General features: G+C 35.3%; 1 pseudogene; it reads right to left on the bottom strand.

Moving 5' to 3' along the window:
- Positions 1–6499: 6499 nt before the first annotated feature.
- LOC132267873 (small nucleolar RNA R71) lies at positions 6500–6598 on the bottom strand (annotated as a pseudogene).
- Between the last annotated feature and the right edge of the window lie 13429 nt (positions 6599–20027).

Below are 20027 nucleotides of genomic sequence, written 5' to 3'. Positions count from 1 at the left end.
ACCTTAAACATGCGCCAATTAGATGTGGAAAAAAGAATTTTGTTACTTTTATCAATGATTACGTATGATACTGTTATGTATATTTGTTATGAAATAAAGATGAAACCTTAAAAATGTTTAAACATTACAAAAATGAGGTTGAGAATCGACGTGGCAAAAAGATCAAGGTGTTAAGAAATAATAGAGTTCTTGAATACGAAACACCATTTATTGATATTTTTTCAAAACATGCTATCATTCACGAAGAAATGATGAATGCTATGTTAATAAGTTCTGGTTTAACTCAGAATTTGTGGAGGGGAAATTTTACTTTCTGCAAATTATATTCTTAATAAAATACCTCAAAAGAAAATAAATGTGACACCATATGAATTATGGAAATGCCGAAAACATTGTATGAGGCTTTTTGGGGGTAAAGTATAAGAGCAAAAATCGTGCGTGCTCAGGTCCAAAGCGAACAATATTATACCATGTGGTGGAATGGATCATTACATAAAACCTTTAATAGGTATGCTCATAACAGTAGTGTATATCGTTTTCTTGTGCAAAAATCATACAATAAAAATAAGGATGAACTTAGACATAGCAAGACGGCTAGAACATCTAAATCTTTTGGTCATGATTTTCTAGCATGTTTATTGGAGAATGAGCCACAAAGCTTTAAAGAAGTAAAGTCTTCTCCTAAATATTATTATTTCTTAGATTAATTATGTGATAAAATATTAAACTATATTATTTATGTGAGTTCAATATTATTTATATAAGTGGTTACTTTTATTTGGGATTATAATATTGGGCTATGTAGTTGAATTATTTAATGTGCATAATAATTCAATTTTACAATACAGTTTATTTAATGTGTGATATTATTAATTTTGTATGAGCTCATGACTGGTTTGTGTATTTAATACAACAGACAAAAATTGACTAGTCTAACTATCTCAATTCTCCCGATAGTCAAGGAAAAAGATTTATACTAGTATCTAAGATACGTATAACTATGAATGAGCTGAATAAGAGAAGATTTTTTGATAACTTTAAAGAGTTTAATGGAAAATGTTATTGATATACTAAACTAATACACTGAGACAAGCTAAATCAAGTTAGTTAGCTATAATGTATAATTTAGCTAAAAGCTAAAATGTTACTGAGCTGCAAACTTGTTAGCTTAAGCTAAAATGATTAATGAGGTGCACAGAACCTAAAAGGAAGATGAAAATTTGTTAGTTGGTTTTAACTCTTAATTTGGTAATAAAAACACACGAGAGTGATGAGTAGCCATTTTAGCCATAAGCTATTTGAGTTATACATCATATCTGTTCATGTAGGAGGAAATAATACTTGTAAAGTAGTAGTTTTTGAAGAATATTCTTCAAAATAAATTACTATACTAACAAGGTAAACTACTTAGATAAATGTGTATTAAAGTTAAGAGCTACTAGAATTGATAACTGAGCAAACTTAATTTCAAGCTAGTGATAATAGTAGAGAAATGATACTAATCATAACCTAGTAGTGAGACATGAGAAAAGTGTGCTTAATCTAAGCTAGTAATGATAGTTAAGAACTCACTTTAACTAGTAATGATAGTTGAGAAGTGAGTGCTCACTATGTGGTGATGTATCCAAAGCTCAAATAATAAGCTAGTTATTTGCTTAAATGATTGAGTTATGTGATGTGTGACATTTGAAAGGTTATGACATGTTAATATGACTAACTTAACATGAACCTAAACATAAATAACTCAAGTTATAAGTATGAGAAATAAATATTTAATTAGACCCCAATCTAATTAATATCTCTAGCATTAATTCATAGTAATGTCGGTGAATTATTATAAGAATAAGATAGAGATAAAGTGATAAAGTGAGTACATATATACTAGAGATTGTTATATGTTTGTTGAGAAGCGACCATGGAAAGGTGGATAAGGTGAAGTATTTAGTATATGGTATTTTAAGAGTTAGAAAACAATAATAAAGACAATTTCAGGATTATCCCAAAGATGTAGGGGTGATACTATCCATAGATGAAATTTGCTACAAAATATCTCATCTTAAAAGAAATACATATAAGTGTGGGGGGTTTCGAGTCCTACGAATTTTAGGATAGAACCAAAAATTATTTATAGTATTATAACAAAAGTGCATGTTATTTCCTACGAGGAAAATATTATGGAACAACTAGAAGAGTTCTTTTTCAGATGAAGAGCTCAGTTATTTGTTCCAATTGAAAAGTCAAGTGTGCAAGCTTATAAGTCCTTGAGTGGATTAAAGCTACTATCGAGACAATGACATAAATATGATGCATAAGTCATTGTATGCCTTAAAAAATTAATGATATACTAATTAGTATATTTGATATGAAAGATTTAACATCTGATAATATAGTATATTCTCAATAGAGTGAGATTAAGATAATAGTAGTTATGATAACAAAAACCTAGCTACTTTTTGTAGATGTAAATCTCAAATATAAATACTAGTCAAAGTATATCATTGGTTGAGATTGTAAGGCATCTTAATAATTGTGTTTAATTGCATATTTTCAATCCAGAATAAGATCACTGAAAAACAATAAATTGGGTAGTTGAGATACACCCTTAGTCTAATATTGCATAAATCAGGTATCTAATTAAATTGGAGGTGTAACAGTGATGCAATCTGGATGTGGGATATTAAAGACTTCAAATCCAAGAGTGGATATGTTTTTAATATTAAAGTTGTAGTTGTATGTTCTTAATATAACTCAAAGTTAGAAATTTTGAATAAATCAAATAGGAAAATCAATAGACTTCACCTAGAGGACATTTCAAAGTAAGTCTACACCTGTGCCACTAAAGAAAAGGATATTGCTAAAGCAATTTTAGGGCACAAATTATACAGTTGCTCTTAACTAGGGAAATCTCTGCAGAGTATAATATTTGTATATATAACCATGTGGCCACATATAAAATTGAGGGTTGTACTAGAGATCAATTGTACAGATCATCGAGGGGAATGGGGTTAAAGTCGAAAGCTAACAAGTCACCTTAATGGAAACCCAACCTAGTTGACTGGAGATCCCAAGATCTAGGTTTAAAGGGACAACATAAATTTTGAATAAATCACCAGAAGCACTGGGAAGATATAAATCTTCTGCCCATTTTTATGATGAGACAGTGCTACCTACAGCGAGGATTAGGATAAGTTACGCTTTTAATAAGTCTTATACCTTTGAAAGTTCAAGTGGGTTATGGTAGGATACTCTTAATAAGAAGTCACCTATATGAGTTTGAAGTGGGGCCGCTTCTATGGAAACTATAAAGTCTAAGTTTTCTAGAGCAATTGTGAATGTCAGGAGTTATTCAGGGCCGAAATGAACACAACAATGAGAACCAACTCTATGAGGAAGGGTACTGTGTATTTGTTATTGCCTTCGTTTACACAAACGGCTGAACAGTTCAAGACATCGCGTTCACTAGTTAGTCAGTAAATCAGATAATAATACATTAAGGAAGGTTCAAGGCCAAAAGTTACCTATCCTTATGCAATATCTTTCCTACTATATTATCTCTAGTGTCTGCATAATCATCTTTTGCATTTAAGCAGCCAATTTTCATTCATATAGGGGATTGTTGGAACTAGTTGTGAAAACTAGTGTTTTAACGTGTGAATGAAACATGTCTGTGTTTATGGTCCGTGTATAGAATACAACGTTGCGTATATGTTGTAGCAACGTGAATGCAGAGTTTTGTATATCATAACATACACAATTTAGGTCATATTTTTGATCGGTTATTTAACGTATCATTTCATAGAAAACATAGTCAATACATGTTGCTATGGTTATCAATGTATAAACAAAGTTTGTCATGGTTGTCGATACAATTTCTGAAATGGTTATCGATACAATTTGTGAAAAGGGGTGATAGTTCGTAGGTTGAACCATTACAACCCCTTGAAACATTGCATCTAATAGACGTGTCTGATGAATGAAGGTGCAATGGTTGGTGAACTGAAACACCCAATAACCAAGAGACACCAGTCTGTCTTTAAATACCCACATTGGCTGCAGAATTCAATTGTTCAATTCTGCAATTTCAGAACTTATTTCTTCTCTCCCCTAACAACCACGTGATCCTAAGTGGGTTTAAGCCGTGTAGTCAATTGGTCTTAGCCAAATGGTTAAAACCAAATATAATCTTTATATGTGTTCCATTTTGGTTTACACAATAGGTCAAGTGGTCTGAGCCACGTAGACCCTTATCCAATTTCATCGAGCCATATTAAGATTGGTGATGAGCATTTAAACCCCTTAAGCTTAGTTATTTTAGAACCTTTATCTATCTTATTTTACCGTTTTGTATTGATTTCGTGTTATTTCCATTTTCAGGTACTTATCCCCAAAATAAGCTAACGCAGCCAAATAAGAGCATAATTGAAGCAATTCTGGGATTAATCAAAGAAAATGAGAAAAGTAGAGTAAAAGGAAGCAAATGGTGAAATTTTAGGAACTTCGATCGATCTCAAGAAAACTTCGATCGATCCAACTTTCATCGATCTCAGCACTTCAAGATAGATCTAAGCCATGTTTGTCCATGTTCAAAGATCTCAAAAGTTCGATCGATCCAACTTCCTTCCTCGATCGATCGAACATTCTTGTCCTTATCCAAATGATTGATCTTATCCAGTTGTACCACCCTACCAAGCACTTTTGTCCTTTTCCCAAAAATATCTTCAAAATATCTCAGATTTGTTTTTATCCAAAATGGCGCCACCATTGATGATCGATCCAACTTTAGTTCGATAAATCTCAGCCATGTTCGATCGATCCAAGTCCAAGGTTCGATCGATCGAACTTCCTCCAGTGTGAAAAAGTTTAATTTCCAACTTACAAAAGTTGTTCTTTATCCAATCATTGGGGAATATTTGCTGTACAACCCCAGCTCATTTTGGGTGTCATTTGACCTACCTATATAAGGATAAGGATTACTTTTTGTAAGAGAGAACATAGAGGATCATATTGTATTATCTCATATCATACCATACCTTAGAGAACTCTTAGGGAGGAAGCAAAGAAGAAGAGGAGGCTAGAGACACCATTGGAGACTCTTCATCAACCAAGGAACAGATTTCTTCCATGGAGCTTGCCCTTGAAGGTTGGAGGACATCATCCATGAGTGGCTAGACATCCTCTTGGGGCTAGAGTTAGCCCTAAGCATGCTTTCTATTTCTTGATTTATGTATTTTTGAGGGGATTTGTATTGTGATTCATGTCTTGACACTTTTATATATCTAGATCTTGTTTCTTCAATGATTTATATGGTTTAATACTTCCAATTGATCATTTCATTCTATCCATAATTAGTACTCTTTTGATTGTGTCTTTACTTTGCTTTTAATTTTTGTTACTTATTGTATTTGTTCTTGATTAACAAGGAGCATTGAGCTAAGAAACAAGCAAAAAAGCATTCAAGCAAAAGAGCTAAGCAAGTAAGGAAAAAAGCTAAAAATTAAAAAAAAAATTACTAAGCTAAGCTATAAATTTGGAGTTGAAGTGCTAAAGGACCTTTGTGAGCTTTTCTTTACTAATCCTTTAGTTAAATCGTCGGCTCGCGTGGAGGCTTGTAATTCAATTCTTAGATAAATCATGAGCCCACGTGGAAACAATTTACTTTTCTTGCATATTGTTAAAGCATAGGAGTATGAACATTGTAAGTGGAGGAAGTTCGTTGATTATTGATTTGTTGTGAAGGTGAAGTGTTTGTTGTTATTGCTTGTTGTGTTGCATTATGCATGCATGGTCGTAGATCATTGAGACCCACTCTTGTCCTTTTAAATTTTCATCTTGAATCCATTGTTCGAAACTTTAGGGGAAGAGGTAGTTCTAGTCAATCCATTTCATCAATGGAAGGACACAATGAGGACCATGTGGAGGACCTTGGTCACATAGACCAACAAGGTATCCTCCACCCCAATGTGCATCATGATAACATGCAAGTACCATTAGGCATGCCAAGGCCATATGTTCATCCACCACAATAACAAGGCCAAGTTCCATTGGGAATGCCAAGGCCAATCTATGCTCCACTACCTCCCATCATTCGAGGCAACCAAGGTGCCCATGTTGCACCTCCAATTGCTAATCATCCTCTTGCTTTAAGAGATCACTATGTGCCTAATGAATATAATGCACCCACATGCATTCAATTGCCACCATTTAGAGCACATCACTATGAAATCAAGCCACAAACCATTCAAATGCTTCTTAATTATCATGGACTTCCAAGTGAAGAACCTTACAAGTATTTGGATGAGTTTCTTGAAGTATGTTCGACCGTAAAATATACGGACATGCCGGAAGAGGTCTTAAGGTTTAAACTTTTTCCATTCACCCTTAAAGATAAGGCAAAATATTGGTTTAACAATCTTAGGCCTTTTTCAATAACTTCTTGGGCGGAAATGCAACAAGAGTTCTTGAAGAAGTACTATCTAGTTTCTAAGACCAATGTCATAAGAACCTCAATTCGAGAATTTTCACATGGGGATGGAGAAACATTTCATGAGGCATGGGAACGCTTTAATGAATTGCTTAGGAAGTGTCCACATCATGACATGCCCAAATGTCAATTAGTTCAATATTTCTTTGAGAGCTTATCGGACAATTACAAAGGCATGGTTGATGCTTCCATGGGTGGCTCTTACATTGATAGGCATGAGGATGACGTGTGGCGTTTTTATGAGAGCATGAGTGAAAATTCTTTGCATCGTACTTTATCTTCAAAGAATGGTAGAAATTCTAGTGGTAGGAAGAGTGTTGGCTTACATCAAGTCGATCACTCCAATGAAATTGCCGCCGAGATGAAATCATTATCTCAAAGGTTTGATTAATTTTTGATCAACCAAAACTCGGCGAATCAAGTATCTTCCTTCTCTAACCATTCTCATCATGCATCTAATGAGACATGTATGACTTGTTTAAGTGTTTTACATTCTACTTCCAATTGTCCCTATGGACATGTGCAAAGTGAGCATCATGAACAAGCAAATGCTATTTTTACTAATCACGGGAACAATCCTTACGGAAATCATTACAATCCTAGTTGGAGGAATCACTCGAATTTCTTTTGGAAAAACCAAGGGGAGGGCTCAAACCCTTCCCAAGGTAGTTTTCAAGGAAAATACATTCCACCTCCACTACAAGGCCAAGGTTCCTAATGTTTTAGATCATCATATTAATCACAAGGAAACCAATTTTCAAATTCTCATTTTCCTAATCAACCATCGTATTCCCAAGGAAATGTTAGAAGTCCCACTTTTGAAGAGAAAGTTTTAACCGTTTTGGGCACTTTGGAGGCAAATACACAATTGCTTCATTCTCACTCTCAATCCATTGCAAAGTTAGAAACCCAAGTAAGGCAAATAGCTAGCACTTTAAATGCTAGAGAGAAGGGAAAAATGCCTTTGAATGCCCCCACAAAAGCAACAAAGTGTTGTGGAGACTCATTCCTCATCAGAAGGTCACACAATAGAGCATGTCAATGCGGTGATTACCTTGAGAAGTGCAAAGATTGTGGACAACCAAGTGGGTATGTCCAATGAAGAGAGTGATTCGGTGCAACCACGAGTTGGTACCCGTCCTGTTTCATATCATATTCCTCCTTCATTGCATGTGCATGACCATATAAATGAGAATGTGTTCAAAAGTGATTTTGAAAAGAAAGATGTGCAAAATGATTTGAAAACTTCTTGTGTTGAAGAGACTTTAAAGAAAAATTATGAAAAGGTTTTTGAACCAAAAACTCTATTTCCAGATGCCTTAAAAGGATCAATTTCAAATGACAAGTAAAAGGCCAAAATCAATGAAATCATGGACGTGTTTAGGCAAGTGAAAGTCAATCTTCCACTTTTAGATGCAATCAAGCAAATTCCGGCTTATGCCAAATTCTTGAAAGACTTGTACACCCAAAAGCGGAAGAACAAAAGCCAAGCACCTAAAAAAGTGGTCTGAACTGAGCAAGTAAGCTCAATTTTGCAGCATAACACTCTCCCCAAGTTTAAGGACCCCGGTTCACCTACTATTTCATGCATTATTGGTGATCATATCATTAATCGAGCTATTATTGACCTAGGAGCTAGTGTTAATCTTCTTCCATATTCGGTATATGTCAAATTAGGCTTAGGAGACTTAAAACCAACGTCGGTAGTTTTGCAACTTGCCGATCGATCAATCAAAAAGCCTAAGGGTATGATTGAGGATTTATTGATTAAAATTGATAAATTCTTCTTTCCCGTTGATTTCGTTGTCATTGACACGAAATCGGTCCCAAATCCTAAGAGCCAAATTCCCGTTATCCTTGGCCGTCCTTTCTTGGCAACCGCGAATGCCAACATCAATTGTAGGACAGGGATAATGAAAATCTCATTTGGCCATATGAAGGTAAAGTTGAATATTTTTAATCCAACCCCCAATTCATTTGACAAACATGAAGAGATTAATGTTGTAGATAAATGTCATGACCTTAAAAGTGAAGGAATTGAGCTTTTGTGTGAGACCAAGGTTTCAAAAAGTCCATCTTCAACCTTGAAACCAAAAAAAAGTTATTTCAAAATCCTATTTTGAAAGGGCGTGGAAGTCCAAAGATTACATTGACCAAGGACCGAAAACATCTTTTGAGCTTAATCCAACAAGTTCCTTAAAGAACCATTTGTTGGGTGGAGTTCAAAGTACTTATCACCCCATTGAGGAGGGGATGCACTACAAAATGTTTGATCCGGGTTAAAAGAGTCCAACGTCTTGCTAAAGACGTTAAAGACTAGCATAACATTTCGTAGGGTGTCAAAACCCTATTCCTCCCTCATTTCTATCTTTAATTTCATTTCTTGCGAAGTCTAGATACTTATTTTTGGTTCATATGCATTGCTAGGAACTGTGATTAGGATTAAATGCACTTTTATGTTGAAATTGAGCATTTTGCATAAGTTCGATCGATCTTAAATAAGAGTTCGATCGATCGAACTTCTACTTGCATCCAACACTTAGAAAATTTTCGACCTGCATCCACCTGCATCCAAATCACCTCTTTGTCCTATTGTTCGAACTTGTTCTCAGATCGATCATAAGTCCTTAGATCGATCCAAACTTCAAGTTCGATCGATCTTGAGTTCCAACACTTAGACAAATTTTTGAACCCAAAAACCTACATATTTTTGCTCTATGTCAGATCGATCGAACATTTTGTTCAGATCGATCTCTGTTCTTCATCTCACCATCTTTGACTTTGTTTGACTTTTTAATTTTTAAAATTCAAAAAATATTTTTATTTTATTTTATTTTATTTTAAAAATCTAAAAAACTTTAATTTTCATTTTTAATTTAAAAAAAAAAAAAAAAATTTAGTTCGATAGAACTGGTTCGAGAAAGTTTTTAAAAAATGAAACCGAGGGTTTCAAGATCGATTTCAAAGATCGATCCAACCCTCTTCCAAACCCTATCCCTCGTCGCCGCTGCACCCAATCTTCTCTATCTCCGGCGACATCTCCGGCGAGCTTCATCTCATCCCGGATCTCTCTCTCTCCTCTTGGATTTCGCATCTCACCCCTTCGAGTTTCCACTTCTCTCTTTTGGTTTCTAGGTGAGATCCGAATCCATCCTTTTGATTCAAGCTTTGATTTGATATATACTTGCTTTACATGTTAGATCCATGCTCTTTTAATGTTGAAAATCACCATTGCTGAGGCTTGAAGCTTTTTGTATATATATGTATATATGTGTATATATGATTATATATATGGTTGATTTTTTATTTGATTTTGGGAGTGTGGGCCTCGTATAGGTGAATAGGATTGTTGATTTGTGTGTTGATGGGCCCACGACCGAGTTCGTGAAGGCCCCGTGTCATCCACGTCACAGATCTGTGACTGTTCATGTTCTTCGTAAAGTTTGATCGATCGAATATATTTCTTAGATCGATTTAGTATGATCGATCGAACTTAGTTTCTCAATTTCTCAGATCGATCGAGTGAGATCGATCTCATAATTTTTGTGATTGATCTAGCTTCACAGATTTCATACACACATTCTATGCATCTTATCTTGTGTCCATGCTATCTTAGTCATGCCCAATGAATGTGATTTTCCACATTGGATGCATTTTACACTTATACTGCTTAGCATGTTCATATCCTATCACTTTCATAGATTCATGTCATTTATCTATTTTGTCTATCTTACTTGACATACATGATTCTATTTTGTGCTTTAAATTCTTTATTCTGGCACTGACTTCCCTTACAAGTTTTCAATTATTTTCAGGCCATGGCTAAGCGCAAGACTGTAGCCCGCGGACACTATCACCGCCGAGGCAGGCCGATCTTAGATGACGAGGCTGGTCCTTCTCATGCCTATACAGGAGGAGCCAACTGAGCCCATACAGTTTCCTCATTCTGACAGCAGATTACATTATGATGCTGGCGCATCTCCTTCTCAGGTTTAGGTTGAGTTTACACCATCTCCATCTCTTTCACAAGCTCAGCCAGCCCAGGAGCTTGACAGGCCCGCATCCAGATATGCACAGATGTTAGTGGCCCATGAGTCAATTTTTGACATACATTATTTCTCCAGATCGGTGCTGACCCGATCCGCTTATGATGACATTATCCGGAGGGGCCTTGTAGCTATTCTTACGCCAATTACTAGCCCTGTGTATCCAAGGCTCGTACGGATGCTCTTCCAGAACCTTCGGCCATCCCCGCATACCACGACAGAGATGATTACCACCATTGATGGCCACCAGATCTCTATCACAGTGGACACATTATCCACATCTTGCCACTGCCCACATTTACGCCCTCCGGAGCTTCAGGAGATATATCTGAGGCTATACAGGCCTTCTTATGCCGACATGGCAGTTGCTTTGATAGGTCACTATGCCGTTGGCGAGACATTCGCCACCCGCACATATCTTTCAGATGACCTATGGTTCATTGACTCTGTCTTGTTCCGCAACATATACATGGCCAGGCACAAGATTCAAAGGCAAGGAGATTATCTGATAGCCCTATACGCATTCTATATAGGGCACTGGGTGTCTATCCTGGCGCTCATCCGGAGCGTGATGAGGCAGCTCTATGATACCTACATTAGCAAGGAGCGGCCCAAAAGGGCCAAGTTCATTCCATTTAGCCACCTCATCACCCAGATCCTACTTGATCAGGGATATGATTTCCAGCCACGGGAGCGTCCAAAGAAAGGTACCTGCAACTTCCGAAAGAAGGATTGGGACAAGAGCTATAATGCTATTATTGCCCGATTACAGGAGGACACCGCACAGGTGGCAGAGGATTTAGAGGTCAAGGCCCCAGCAGTAGCAGCAGACCCGATAGCGGATGACGCACCAGTTGATCCAGCTGCCGAGGGATGGACATTGATTTAGAGCGACTTGCAGATGACGCAGAGCAGCACTCTCCAGCTGGGTCGCTAGTACACGAGGAGGAGCAGACTCAGGATTCTCATTCTTTAGATTCTTATGTACCTGAGGCTCCTAGTCAGACCCCCGGCTTTGGAGAGCGCCTTCAGGCTCTTGAGGATGCAGTGGTTGCTATGCGAGCTGATATTACCGCCCTCAGAGCTGATACTGTTGCCCACAGAGCTGATTTTGCTGCACTCCGCACGGATATCATGACTATGTTCCGAGATTTATCTACGGATGTCCGCGGAGCACGCCCTGCCTGTCCTGCCTCGTCCACCTGAGATTCCCAATTTCTTCTATCTTTTCATACTATATCTCTGTCATTCATACTTCATTTTTGTCACAGTATATTATTTTTATAGCCGGGTCTGTCGGTTTTGACATTTTTATGTCTCTGTACTCTCTTTTCTTTATATATGCTTTCTTTATGGATGTCATTTTTTTTTTTTTATATTCTCATATCTGTCTGTTTGACTCCATCAGGTGCATCACAGTGACTTCAGTAAGAGAGAGTGCTGCCCAATTTTCAGGACTACCTTTATACCTCTCTCTATTTTCAGTTGCTATCCCATTTACACTTGCATGACCACTGTGCACTATATTATCCCTTTTGTTATCTGATGAGTTTATCCGAGTGCCAAATTTCAGGACCACAGTTAATCCCAAGTTTGGGGGGGCCATGCCACCCACTTTGGATACTTCAGTCCTAGCCATTCTTTGCCTTAATTGCACCGGTATACGCTTTTCTTTTGTTCTCTTTGCACATTGAGGACAGTGTGCCATTTAAGTTTGGGGGTAATGGTGATTTGCAGTGTTTGTTTTTAAATTCAAAATTTTGAGCATGACTTGTGTATTTGAGAGATTTTCTATGATTAATCCATATTAGTTATGATTTTGATCTTTTGAGGACTATATTGTTTAAAATTTAAAAATTGCTTGACTTGAGAGTTCAATACTCCTTGTATGCCTTGTGGATGCCATTTATGAGTAAATTTTTGGAAAGATTGATATCTTGCTTACACTTGTGGTCCACATCATCCTGATTTTGTAATTGTTTTGAGATTCACTCTAGTCTTCTACACTAGCACAGACACACACTAGCATTCATTTGTGGGGTACATGCTTTGTTGATTATTGAATTGGTTATATCCCAATTGAGCTAGTAGTGCATTGAAAGCTTTCATTCTTGATAAAGGTGGATAACAACCCCTTTTCACTAAGTAGCCGGGATTCTAGCCCATCAAGTACTGAACTTCTCGCGCCGAAAGGTGGAGGGCCCAAACTCTAAGTTAATAATTGAATTCAAAAAAAAAAAAAAAAAAAGTTGCAAAAGCAATAAAAAAAGTGAAGACTTCTCCCAAAAGAGGTAAGAAGTGGGAAATGATTAGATGGAGGTTGTTTTAATTTGTAGCCTAGTTGATTTGAGTTTGTAAGTCCGTAGGGGTGTTTGAACGCCTAATGCCCTAAAGCTGTCTGGTTTGGGAGTCATTGACCTAACACTCGACCTCATGAATCGCTAGAAAGCTTAATAGATCAACACATTGCACCATGCTTCCATCTTGGATCATATTAAAAAAAAAAAAAAAAAATCGAGTGAAAAGAATAAGCGCACCTAGATGAATGAAGCTTTAATTAAAGGTCCACTTTTTGTCTTGATGATCGGTACTAGTGTGCTAGTTTGAGGGTAAGAATGTGATTATTTCTTTAGTTGGCTAAGATAGCAACATATTTGATGCCGGTCCACTCAAAAATGATTTTAGAGTTGTTTTGATTTGCATGATCATTGTCTTGATGTGTGGAGGACCATATTTGTTTGCTTGATATTGAAATTTTGGGAGATTGCTTGGAAATGGTTGAAAAATTGCATACTTGAGGTAGTTTTCTCCCAATGCTTGTTTGCAATATTGGTGCCTCTTTTGAAAAAATGAGCTTAATGTTTGTGGGTATCATTTCTGGAAACCCTCATGAGACTTCACTCGTCCACTAGGGGTAACCTAGGGGTTTAAAAGGCTTGTTGCATATGCTAAGTGCAATCGTGTTCCCTACGAAAGTAGCATTATCCATTTATTGCTTTCTAGTTCATAGTTTTATAGTTGTTCATTTCATTCCTTTACTTTGTAGTTCATTACTAGGGACTAGTAATATTTAAGTTTGGGGGTATAATGAGCGCTAAAAAGTGCGTATTTAAACCCCTTAAGCTTAGTTATTCTAGAACATTTATCTATCTTATTCTACTGTTTTGTATTGATTTCGTGTTATTTCTATTTCAGGTACTTATCCCCAAAATAAGCTAACTCAGCCAAATAAGAGCATAATTGAAGCAATTCTAGGATTAATCAAAGAAAGGAGCAAAGTAGAGCAAAAGAAAGCAAAGGGTGAAATTTCAGCAATTCGATCGATCTCAAGAAAAGTTCGATCGATCCAACTTTCATCGATCTCAGCACTTCAAGATAGATCTGAGCCATGTTTGCCCTTGTTCAAAGATCTCAAAAGTTCGATCGATCAAACTTCCTTCCTCGATCGATCAAACATTCTTGTCCTTATCCAAATGATTGATCTTATCCAGTTGTACCACCCTACCAAGCACTTTTGTTCTTTTCCCAAAAATATCTTCAAAATATCTCAGATTTGTTTTTATCCGAAAAAGGTGCCGCCATTGAGGATCGATCCAACTTCAGTTCGATAGATCTCAGCCATGTTCGATCGATCCAAGTCCAAGTTCGATTTATCGAACTTCCTCCAGTGCGAAAAAGTTTAATTTCCAGCTCACAAAAGTTGTCCTTTATCCAATCATTGGGGAATATTTGCTGTACGACCCCAGCTCATTTTGTGTGCTATTTGACCTACCTATATAAGGATAATGATTAATTTTTGTAAGAGAAAACATAGAGGATCATATTGTATTATCTCATATCATACCATACCTTAGAGAACTTTTAGGGAGGAAGCAAAGAAGAGGAGGAGGTTAGAGACACCATTGGAGACTCTTCATCAACCAATGAGCAGATTTCTTCCACGGAGCTTGCCCTTGAGAGTTGGAGGACATCATCCATGAGTGACTAGACATCCTCTTGGGGTTAGAGTTAGCCCTAAGCATGCTTTCTATTTCTTGATTTATGTATTTTTGAGGGGATTTGTATTGTGATTCATGTCTTGAAACTTTTATATATATAGATCTTATTTCTTTAATGATTTATATGGTTTAATGCTTCTAATTGATCATTTCATTCTATCCATATGTCTATGTATGTTAGAATAGATGTTCATGTGTTTGTCTCTATTTCTTGTGTTATTGATGCATGTCTATGTGTGTTGATGCTATAGATCTAGAAATTGTCAAGACTTAGTACTTAATGTCATGTTCTTGTGGTTTATTTAATGGTTCATTATCATTTCTTGATGGATTGTGCCTCTCCCTTAGTTTAATTAGTTTAATTTCATGTCATTAGCTTAGTTGTAGTGTAGTTGTTAAATGGGAGGACAATCCATGCTTGTTGTTGATGTTCCATACTTATGAAAAGCAAGTAACATGTATCTCTAAGCTTGTGATGTGTTTAGATTGTGAGCTTAAAGAAAGGATTAATGGCTTAATTTGATATGTTGTACTATCCACCACATTGTTTAGATAATATATGCTTAATTTGTCATCCATGCTTGTTGAAACAACCACACACACACACTTTATGGCAATACATGTTCTTCCCCTCATTAATCATTCATTAAAGGTGTAGAAAAACTATGCTTAGTGGTGATCTCTAAACTCCAAGATCTCTCTCTATCTTTTATTCTCTCTATTGCATTATTGCTTACTTTAGTTTAATTTACATTTACTTTAATTCAACCAACCAACCACTATTTTGATCACTCGACCTACTAATCCTGATTTTGATTCCTCAAGCTAGTACGACAACTTAATCCCTTGGGACGATCCTTTCTCACTCATACTACATAGTATAGGTGTTAAGCGGTTTATAAATTTAAACTATGGTGCCCACTTGACACTAATTTCCAAACTCAAAATTTTGTGCATTGTTTTGTGCAACATCCGAGCCCACACCAATTGGTCTGAACCATTTGGTTCGGATTGCATCTAATTCAGCATTTATATGCTATAAATTCATTTTTGAGTCAGACAGAGTATTACACAGAGGTGGTTCGTCATATCCACGTGTTTGAAGTGCTGTTACTGGTGGATGTAGACCGTTATATCTTGGGAGACAAACGTCGTTGAATCCGTTAGTACTATGCGAGGCGTAAATTGTCTTAAGGACATAGTATCAAATACTAGCCTCGGTCCAGGTTTTTTATTTAGTAATTATTATTTTATTGCTTTAATTTAAATGTTTAATTAAATATCGAGTTACATATTTAATTAATTATTTTTAGCATATTATTAAATATCTCATGTCATATTAGTATAATGTTAGTTGTATCTTAAATATCATTTGAAGCATATATTTACCAATTGGAGAATGAACCACAAAGATTTAAGAAAGCAAAGTCTTCTCCTGAATATTATTATTTCTTAGATTAATTATGTGCTATAATTAATCATATAATATAAACTATATTATTTATGTGAGTTCAATATTATTTATATAAGTGCTTACTTTTATTTGAGATTATAATATTGAGTTATGTAGTTGAATTACTTAGTATGCATAGTAATTCAATTTTACAATATAGTTTATTTAATGTGTGATATTGATTTAATACAATACACAAAAATTGACTAGTCTAGCTATGTCATTTTTCCCAATAGTCAAGGAAAAAAGATCTATACTAGTGTTTAAGACACGTATAGATATGAATGGACTGAATAAAAGAAGATTTTTTGATAATTTTACAGAGTTTAATAGAAAATGTTATGGATACACAAAGCTAGTATACTGAAACAAACTAAATCAAGTTAGTTAGTTATAACGTACAATTTAGCTAAAAGCTATAATGTTACTGAGCTGTAAACTAGTTAACTTAATTATAAGTTAAAATGATTAATAAGGTGCACATAACCTAAGAGGAAGATGAAAATCTGTTAGTTGGTTCTAGCTCTCAACTTGGTAGTAAAAAACACGAGGGTGATGAGTAGTTATTTTTTAACTATACATCATATCTGCTCATGTATAAGGGAATAATACTACTTGAAAAGTAGTAGTTTGAAAGAATATTCTTCAAAACAAATTACTCTACTACCAATGTAGACTACTTAGATAAGGGTGTACCAAAGTTAAGAGCCACTACAATTGATAACTAAGCAAACTTAACTTCAAGCTTGTGATAATACCAGCGAAGTGCGTGCTCATCATAACCTAGTAGTGAGATATAAGAAAGGTGTGCTTAATATAAGCTAGTAATGATAGTTGAGAAGTGAGTGCTTACTATGTGGTGATGTATCCAAAGCTTAAATAATAAGTGAGTTATTTGCTTAAACGATTGAGTTATGTGATGTGTGACACATGAAAGGTTATGACATGTTAAGATAACTAACTTAACATGAATCTAAACATAAATAACTCAAGTCATAAATATGAGAAATGTGGAAGCAAATATTAATTAAAGACCAATTTAATTAATATCTCTAGCATTAATTCACAATAATGTCGGTGAATTATTATAAGAATAATCTAGTGATAAAGTGAGTACATATACACTAGAGACTGTTACACATGCTTGTTGAGAAGCGAATATTGAAAGGTAGATGAGCTGAAGTATTTAATATACAATATTTTTAGAGTTGAAAAATCATAATAAATGCATTAGAGATAAAATTTCAGGATTATCCCAAAGTTGTGGGGAGACATTATCTATAGACGAAATTGCTACGAGTCACCTTATTTTAAGAGAAATACTTATAAATGTGGGGGGTTCTGAATCCAAAGAATTTTAGGATAGAACTAAAAATCATTTATAGTATTATAATAATAGTGCATGTTATTTCCTATGAGGAAAATATTATGGAACAACTAAAAGAGTTCTTTTTCCAAATGAAGAGTTGGGTTATTTGTTCTAGTTGAAAAGTTAAGTGTGCAAGCTTATAAGTTCTTGAGTGGATTAAAGCTACTATCGAGACAATGACAAAAATGTGATGCACAAGTTATTGTATGCCTTAAAAAATTAATGATATACTAATTAGTATATTTTATATAAAAGATTTAACATCTGATAACATATTATATTCTCAATAGAGTGAGATTGAGATAATACTATTTATGATAACAAATGCCTAGCTACCTTTTGTAGATGTAAATCTCAAATATAAATATTAGTCAAAGTATATCACTGGTTGAGTTTGCATCTTAATAACTGTGATTAATTGGACACTTTCAATCCAGGATACGATCACTGAAAAGAAAAAAAAAAAAAAATTGGGTAGTTGAGATACACCCTAAGTCCACTATTGCATAAATCGAGGTATCTAAATAAATTGGAGGTGTAACAGTGATGCAATCTGGATGTGGGATATTAAAGACTTCAAATTCAAGAGTGGATATGTCTTTAATATTAAAGGTGTAGTTGTATGTTCTTTTAAAGAATCAAAATTAGAAACTTTGAATAAATCAAAGAGAAAAGTCAATAGACTTAGTTAGAGGACATTTCAAAATAAGTCTACATATGCCATTAAAGAAAATGATATTGCTAATAATAAGCAATTTTAGGGTACAAAGTATACAGTTGCTCTCAACTGGAGAAATTTCTGCAGAGTGTAATATTTCTAAGCACAAGTTTGTGGCCACATATAAAATTAAGGGTTGTACTAGAGAGCAATTGTACAGATCATTGAGGGAAATGGGGTTAAAGCCGAAAGCTAATGAGTCACCTTAATGGAAACCCAACCTAGCTGACTGGAGATCCCAAGATCTAGGTTCAAAGGAACAACAGAAATTCTGAGTGACTCACCACAAGCACTGGGAAGATATAAATCTTTTGCCTATTTCTATGATGAGACAGTGTTACTTACTGCGAGGATTAAGATAAGCTACACTTTTAATGACTCTTATACCTTGAAAATTTAAGTGGGGTATGGTAGGAAACTTTTAATAAGAAGTCACCTATATGAGTTTGAAGTGGGACTGCTTCTATGAGAACTATAAAGGCTAAGTTTTCTAAAGCACTCATGAATACCAGGAGTTGTTCAGGGCCAAAATAAACACAACAATGAGAATCAACTCTGTGAGGAAGGGTACTGTGTGTTTGTTATTGTCTTGGTTTATACAAACGGTTGAACAGTTCAAGACATCACGTTCACTTGTTAGCCAGTAAATCCGATAGCAATACACTAGGGAAGGTTTAAGGCCCAAAGCTACCTATCCCGATGCAGTAACTTTCCGACTATACTCTCTCTAGTGTCTGCATGATCATCTTTTGCATTTAAGCAGCTATTTTCCATTCATGTGTGGGATTGTTAGAATTTTTGAATGAAAATTCAATAGATGCCTTTGACTGAACAGGTGTGATCAGTGGTTGGTTATAAGATGAAAAAATACAACTCAAAACCAACAGACATAACCTATTCAATGTGAACCATTGCAATCTATTGCAATGGGTGTGTCCAGTGATGAAGAGACACATATAAATGGTTGTGTCCAGTGATGAATAGACACATATAAATAGTTGTGTTCTGTGTGAAGAGACACATATTAATGGTTGTGTCCAATGATGAAGAGACGCATATGAATGGTTGTGTCTAATGATAAAGAGACACACCAAATTTGAAAAGGCACTTCTATTTCTATAAATATCCCCTTGGGCTACCATTTGCAATTTGTTCAATTCATTTTCTTCTTTCTCCCTCTCTAGACTTGAACCCAACCTAAGTAGGTTCAAACCATAGGTCAAGTGGTCCGAGCCACTTAGACCCTAATCCAATTTCGTCGAGCCATATTATAATTGGTCCGAACCATTTGGTTCGGATTGTACTCAATTCAACATTTATATAGTTTAGATGCATTTTTGAGTTAGAAAGAGTATTACACGGTGGAGGTTTGCCATATTCACAAGTTTAAAGTGCTGTTACTGTGGATGTAAACCGTTGTATCCTGGGAGACAAACGCCATAGAGTCCGTTAGCAACAAGCGGGGCGTAAATTCTCTTAAGGACATAGTATTCAATATTAGCCTTGATCCAGGTTCTTTATTTATTATTTATTAATTTATTTCTTTATTTTGCATATTTAATTAAATATATAGTTGCATATTTAATTAATCATTTCTTAGCATATTATTAATTATCTCATAACATATTAATATAAGGGTTGTTATATCTTAAATGTCACATAAAGCATATATATTTACCAACATTTTAGTTATAAGATTTTTATTAGGGATCATTAATATACGGATTCCCGAGTTGTACTTTATAGATTTATGAATTTGAATTATTTGGAGTATTAGTATCAGATGATTTATTATTTAGTTTTCTTTCCAGCGTTATTTAATTATTTATTTTATTCCATCTTGTCTTCTGTGCTTGTTAATTTATCGATTGTTTTTTATATCCTCGGCCTGAATTTTCGGATGTAAGCCTGACCAACCTACACGTGAAAATTTGGGGGTATCACACATTTGCACAGACTGAC

Source organism: Cornus florida, unplaced genomic scaffold (genome assembly GCF_030987335.1).
Source record: "Cornus florida cultivar Cherokee Brave unplaced genomic scaffold, ASM3098733v1 CherokeeBrave_3.0.0_Hap2_Chr07, whole genome shotgun sequence".
In the NCBI taxonomy this organism is placed as follows: Eukaryota; Viridiplantae; Streptophyta; class Magnoliopsida; order Cornales; family Cornaceae; genus Cornus; species Cornus florida.
The sequence above is the reverse complement of the archived record's forward strand: the minus strand, read 5'-3'. Positions and strand labels throughout refer to the sequence as shown.